The 6,750-nt window shown below is 44.5% G+C and overlaps 1 long non-coding RNA gene across 2 annotated transcripts; it reads left to right on the forward strand.

The window, feature by feature from the left end:
• The first annotated feature begins 401 nt into the window (after nucleotides 1-401).
• On the forward strand, nucleotides 402-1,452 carry LOC311106590. 2 transcript variants are annotated; one of them, XR_014610339.1, is made up of 2 exons: nucleotides 402-1,070; nucleotides 1,184-1,452. It is a non-coding gene; the product is annotated as an uncharacterized lncRNA (long non-coding RNA). The 2 variants fall into 2 exon arrangements; XR_014610340.1 differs by having other exon boundaries at nucleotides 1,202-1,452.
• The last annotated feature ends 5,298 nt before the right edge of the window (nucleotides 1,453-6,750 follow it).

Here is a 6,750-nt window from a genome sequence, read left to right on the forward strand (position 1 = left end):
TCTTAGTGAGGAGGTGTGGTTGACCCCGTTGCTAGGTATGAGTCATCATTTCAAAAGCCGTGATTGGTTGATCCTACAAGTTTGATGAAAATGAACTTTTGGTGATAATGAGCAAAGGATGTACCCTCAAATCAATAAACATAATTATACACTCTAATCTTATGCAGACTATAATTGTAAATAATATTTCACATTCAAGAAAATATCTGGAAAATGAATAGTAAGCTGTAGGGGTTATAGCCTAACATTAGAATCTAAAATATGTGAAAACTTAAGCTCATTACACCCTGTTCAAATAATGATTTGTGTCTCATTTGCTCATATTAATATCCTAGCTGGCATATTTTGTACTTTCACTTCCATATGGACCCCATTGAAAACAAGATGGCCTATCTCAAGGGGCTGTCCTTAATGAAGTAGAAATTGCAACGTTACAACTCAGTGTGAACTTAACGAGGGTAACACAGCTCAGCTTTTAACAATGTCTGTGATTGCTGGCTGGTCTATTTATGAAGGCTTGTTAACAAATATCCTACAAACACAGAAAATGGAGAAAAAAAGGAATCGCAAGCCGAACTGGACTGAGGAGCAAGGTTTGTTGCTGGCCCAGTTGGTGAACGAACATAAAGGTATGTTACGAGGAAAATTTGGCCCAACTGTCACTAGCCAAGGCAAGAGGCGCGCCTGGGACACAATATCCCAAACAATCAATGCCTCTTTTCCACTGGTGGTGCGGACAGGCGACGATTGTGAGAAAAGGTGGTATGTGCTGCAGTCCAAGGCAAAAGATGAGATTGCAGCACACAAGCGGGAATCCTCACTCACAGGTGAGCAAAATACTATGGCCTACCACATAATCTGGCAATTTGCTCCTGCTGGCAAAGTTAATTTACATGCCTAAGTACTGTGTTCATTGACTGTTTCTTTCTAGGGGGTGGACCACCTGCAAAGCGGCTGTCCCAGGTGGCCGACACTGTCTTTCAAGTCCTGGGACACTCTGAGGTCAGTGTCACCGGGCTGCCAACAGGCATTGACACGTCAATGATGCAGGCCCTTGAAATGCAGCAAAGGTAGGACACAGGGTTATTCATATCAACAGTGTTTATTCATTGCAGAAGCCATTTCATGTGTTATCCATGCTCATTGTATTAAATTAATTTAATCAAAACAATAATTAAACTAGGCCTATGTATTTCTGTAGCATGGAGCCATCACAAGAACCGGGCCCATCAAGTTTGCCGCCTGAACCATCTGCAGCTGCTACTCAGGATAGCCCGGCGGATCAAACACCATTCCCATCCGCAGCACCTGCTCCGTCAGCATCCCTGCAGGAGAGAAGATTGCAACTCACAATTGATGTGTTTGAACAACAAAAAAAAGTCCTTTCCCTTCAGGAGGAGTACTACCGCCTTAAAATTGAACACCTAAAAAATAAACCATTTAGAGATTGTGTTCTGTGTCTTGCATTTAACAGTTGCAGGTGATGTGCAGTAAAACTGTGGTAGTTCTTAATACCATCACAAGTTCTCAAATGACATGGGGCTACAGCTTGCCTGAAATGTAAATTTGTGAAGTTTGCCCTGTAAGGCAGTCCACTCTGGGCTAGGTTCCCCTGTGGAATGTGAATATCTTCTTCACCACCATCCTCATCGTTGTCTCCATCCTCATCCTCATCGCCATCCTCCAGAGGTTCTGCAATCTGTCTAACCTTGCAAATATTGTGTAATATTGCACAGGCTATGATGAGTTTGCTGACTTTTTCAGGCCTCAGCCGCACCTCTCCGTGGAGAACATGAAAGCGCCTCTTAAGCTGGCCTATGCCACGCTCCACCACCGCTCTTGTTGTCTTGTGGGCCCTACAATAGAATACAGACCTTTAATTATTTGATGGAAATATTGCACTACTTGGATGCTCTAACATATTGCTTGCATTTCATTTCCATGATTTTTGTATTGTTTGGCTTACCTGTTATAGTTTAGTTGGGGCCCTTGGCGTGGCTGGAGGTAAGGTGTAAGGAGCCATGGTTTGCATGGGTAGCCACTGTCCCCTAACAAGTGGCAATTAGCTGGCACATAGCGTCTCTCAAAAAGCTGTCTGATGCCACTCTCGGAGAGCATTCTCGCATCATGTGTGGAGCCTGGCCATTTAGCCACAATGTCCAAAATCTTCCAGGCCGCATTGAACACTATTTGCACATTGATGCTGTGGAAATTCTTCCTGTTAACAAAGACAGCCTCGTCCTCTGATGGCGCAATTATTCTCACATGTGTTCCATCAATTACACCCACAACGCCAGGGAATCCTGCAATGTCCATAAATGCCCTTTTATGTGTGTGTAAAGTGCGGGCATCCAGCGGGAATGAAACAAATTGTGTCACAATATTAGGTTGTGACAAAGCTGTCAGTGTTTGGGTGATGACTCTGCTGACGGAGGATTGGGACAGACCCAAGTCATCACTGCTGCATTGTTGCATTTTCCCTGTTGCCAAATACCTCAGGGTTGTGATTACTTTCTTCTCCGGTGTAATAGCGTTGTGGCGTCGAGTTGGTGAAGTAATTGCATCTCTAAGGAGATCCACCACAAACATGATTCCTGCACGATCCAATCTGTAGCGTCTCAATAATTCCCTATCATCCAGTGTTTGCAGGACATCTCTCCTGCCTCCTCTGTTGGCCATTTTGTGCAGCTGCTTAGGGTAACTCCTAAGCCACTAAAAGTCCTCTTCCCTGCTCTTAGCAGATCTCGCCTTAGGAGCCCTTTTAAGCGCTAGGACTCTTGAGGAATAGCTTTTATATTAACTGGGATTTTCGTGTCACTTTTAGGGGAAATTCTAAGAAAACGTCATGCCTCTGAGAATTTTCTTAGAATTTGGCCGCTAGGAGCCACTTTTTGCACAAAAATTCTTTAGAGATACGGGCCCAGGTCTTTTGCCAAAAGGCACCTAAAGACTCTCAGACCATAAGAAACAAGATTTTCTGGTCTGATGAAACCAAGATGCAACTACACTGCTCAAAAAAATAAAGGGAACACTAAAATAACACATCCTAGATCTGAATGAATGAAATAATCTTATTAAATACTTTTTTCTTTACATATTTGAATGTGCTGACAACAAAATCACACAAAAATTATCAATGGAAATCAAATGTATCAACCCATGGAGGTCTGGATTTGGAGTCACCCTCAAAATTAAAAGTGGAAAACCACACTACAGGCTGATCCAACTTTGATGTAATGTCCTAAAACAAGTCAAAATGAGGCTCAGTAGTGTGTGTGGCCTCCATGTGCCTGTATGACCTCCCTACAATGCCTGGGCGTGCTCCTGATGAGGTGGCGGATGGTCTCCTGAGGGATCTCCTCCCAGACCTGGACTAAAACATCTGCCAACTCCTGGACAGTCTGTGGTGCAACGTGGCGTTGGTGGATGGAGCGAGACATGATGTCCCAGATGTGCTCAATTGGATTCAGGTCTGGGGAACGGGCGGGCCAGTCCATAGCATCAATACCTTCCTCTTGCAGGAACTGCTGACACACTCCAGCCACATGAGTTCTAGCATTGTCTTGCATTAGGAGGAACCCAGGGCCAACCGCACCAGCATATGGTCTCACAAGGGGTCTGAGGATCTCATCTCGGTACCTAATGGCAGTCAGGCTACCTCTGGCGAGCACATGGAGGGCTGTGCGGCCCCCCAAAGAAATGCCACCCCACACCATGACTGAACCACCGCCAAACCGGTCATGCTGGAGGATGTTGCAGGCAGCAGAACATTCTCCACGGCGTCTCCAGACTCTGTCACGTCTGTCACGTGCTCAGTGTGAACCTGCTTTCATCTGTGAAGAGCACAGGGCGCCAGTGGCGAATTTACCAATCTTGGTGTTCTCTGGCAAATGCCAAACGTCCTGCACGGTGTTGGGCTGTAAGCACAACCCCCACCTGTGGACGTCGGGCCCTCATACCACCCTCATGGAGTCTGTTTCTGACCGTTTGAGCAGACACATGCACATTTGTGGCCTGCTGGAGGTCATTTTGCAGGGCTCTGGCAGTGCTCCTCCTGCTCCTCCTTGCACAAAGGCGGAGGTAGCAGTCCTGCTGCTGGGTTGTTGCCCTCCTACGGCCTCCTCCACGTCTCCTGATGTACTGGCCTGTCTCCTGGTAGCGCCTCCATGCTGTGGACACTACGCTGACACAGCAAACCTTCTTGCCACAGCTCGCATTGATGTGTCATCCTGGATGAGCTGCACTACTTGAGCCACTTATGTGGGTGGTAGACTCCGTGTCATGCTACCACTAGATTGAAAGCACCGCCAGCATTCAAAAGTGACCAAAACATCAGCCAGGAAGCATAGGAACTGAGAAGTGGTCTGTGGTCACCACCTGCAAAACCATTCCTTTATTGGGGGTGTCTTGCTAATTGCCTATAATTTCCACCTGTTGTCTATTGCATTTGCACAACAGCATGTGAAATGTATTGTCAATCAGTGTTGCTTCCTAAGTGGACAGTTTGATTTCACAGAAGTGTGATTGACTTGGAGTTACATTGTGTTGTTTAACATTTAAGTCATTTAGCAGACGCTCTTATCCCTAGCGACTTACAGTTAGTGAATACATATATATATATATTATTATTATTTAATTTTTTAGATTTTTTCTATTAGTTTTTTTATTTTGTTTTTTATACTGGCCCCCCGTGGGAATCAAACCCACAACCCTGGCGTTGCAAACGCCATGCTCTATCAACTGAGCTACATCCCTGCCAGCCATTCCCTCCCCTACCCTGGGCCAATTGTGCGCCGCCCATGAGTCTCCCGGTCGCGGCCGGCTGCGACAGAGCCTGGATTCGAACCAGGATCTCTAGTGGCATAGTTAGCACTGCGATGCAGTGCCTTAGACCACTGCGCCACTCAGGAGACGTTTAAGTGTTCCCTTTATTTTTTTGAGCAGTGTATATATTTATCAGGGGGTGCTACAACACCCTCAGCACCCCTACTTCCCGTGGCTATGGCATGGACATATTTTGTGAGAGTGTAGTTTTGTACACACATCAGGTGACTTGCAGTTGCAGAGTACAAAAAGTAAACAAATTATAGATACCCGCACACGGATAAATGCCCCCACAGTTTGGTTTTGTAAGAGCAGTTTTGCGGGAGCATTCATCGCTGTGGGGGTATTTATCTTTATTTTATTAGTTTTAGATTGTGTCCAATTTGACACAAACACAGTAACACACATTTGCCTTGCAGCCAACATCTCCTGCCCGGACTGCCCACTTTATATCTTCAAATTTAGATGACATCATAAAAACGATTTTAGTTTAGCTTTATTGTCCATTAGGTTGCTATGGACTTGAGTCTGGTGCCTGGAACTCTGATAAATCAGGCTGCTTTTATTTGCCCACGATGATCGCAGTCACACAGCAAGTATATTGATATTATCTGGCAGTGTAAGCAGTCAGACTCTTTCTCCTCTCTGTCTCTATTTGTTTTAACACAGAGGCAATAATGTCGCTCTTTGAAGCCTTCAGCCCTTCAGTCTGGTACTGTAGCTCTCACTTTCTGCCTATATACATTGTAAAGTGGTTTTGTGTGGCTCAGTTGGTAGAGCATGGCGCTTGCAACATCAGGATCGTGGGTTCATTTCCCCGCTGGGGCCACCAGCTTTGGATAAAAGTGTTTGCAGTATATTAAAGTTCTGCAGTCAGTTTCGATAGACTATCAGTGCCAGACAGAGCAGCTCTTGCTCCACTATTGCACCATTATTCAAAATGATGTTGTATAAACGTTTGATTGCATCATAGATCAGCCATCAATGGCAGTGTATGTAGGAGAAATGCATGTACAATATATTCTTTGTTGTCTGAAATAAGGACACAGTAACTGCTGTAGCCTACTAGCCTTTGGGCTAAACACTACACCTGACCTGCATGAGTAAACACCTAGCTACTTAGATGGCTAGTATAAGTTGGCACAATGTTGGGGGCCAGCAAGGTGACTGTGACATTTAAGCCACCTCCAGAACAATATTGATCTTCAATCAAACGAGGTAAATAATGTGTATAAATTAAGTATCTGCAAGATTGTCCGAGTTTAATCAAGGTATTTAAGTGGACATTCAACCGCATTGAATGCATAAGGCAATTACTCGTTGAATTGTTTCTGAAATGCATTTGGCCTAGCGGAGCACCAGAGTCATTTTGGACTTTAATGTTTTTGGTTGACAGCAAAAAGCCAAAAGCCCCAGGCTTGTAATTGAAACGCAACGTGAAACGCGGTACCACATTAGCAAGTGTTTGGAGAGTTTTGTGGTTTCAGTCAGGCAACACCTGGGTCATGTTCAGGAGGGTGCACCGTAGCGTAACGTTTTGCAATGTACAATGAAAAATCTGTGTAGTATCTCCCCGTTTCGCTCAGTTTCAAAACGTTTTCTCCCTTAGGAACACAGCCCATGACAGCAATACCAACAGGACAGAGGACAAATGAGCCTTTGAGACAAAGTTTACATTTGAGAGATCCCAGCAAACCAAAATTGTTTTTGTGAAAGTTCACAGTGTTGATGATTACACAATGTTTGTATAAAACATTCATCTGATGTTGCAAAAACTTCCCCAGAACACATTTAATCTGTCCTTTACGTGGAAACCTAATGAGAATGTTTGGGGAATGTTTTGTAGTGGTTGTTAGATGTTGTGTACAAAATGTTAGTGAACATTTCAAGGATATTCCATTTAAAACAAAAAACTAAAATATTGTT

This window comes from Coregonus lavaretus (genome assembly GCF_964263955.1).
Source record: "Coregonus lavaretus genome assembly, chromosome: 31".
NCBI lineage: Eukaryota > Metazoa > Chordata > Actinopteri > Salmoniformes > Salmonidae > Coregonus > Coregonus lavaretus.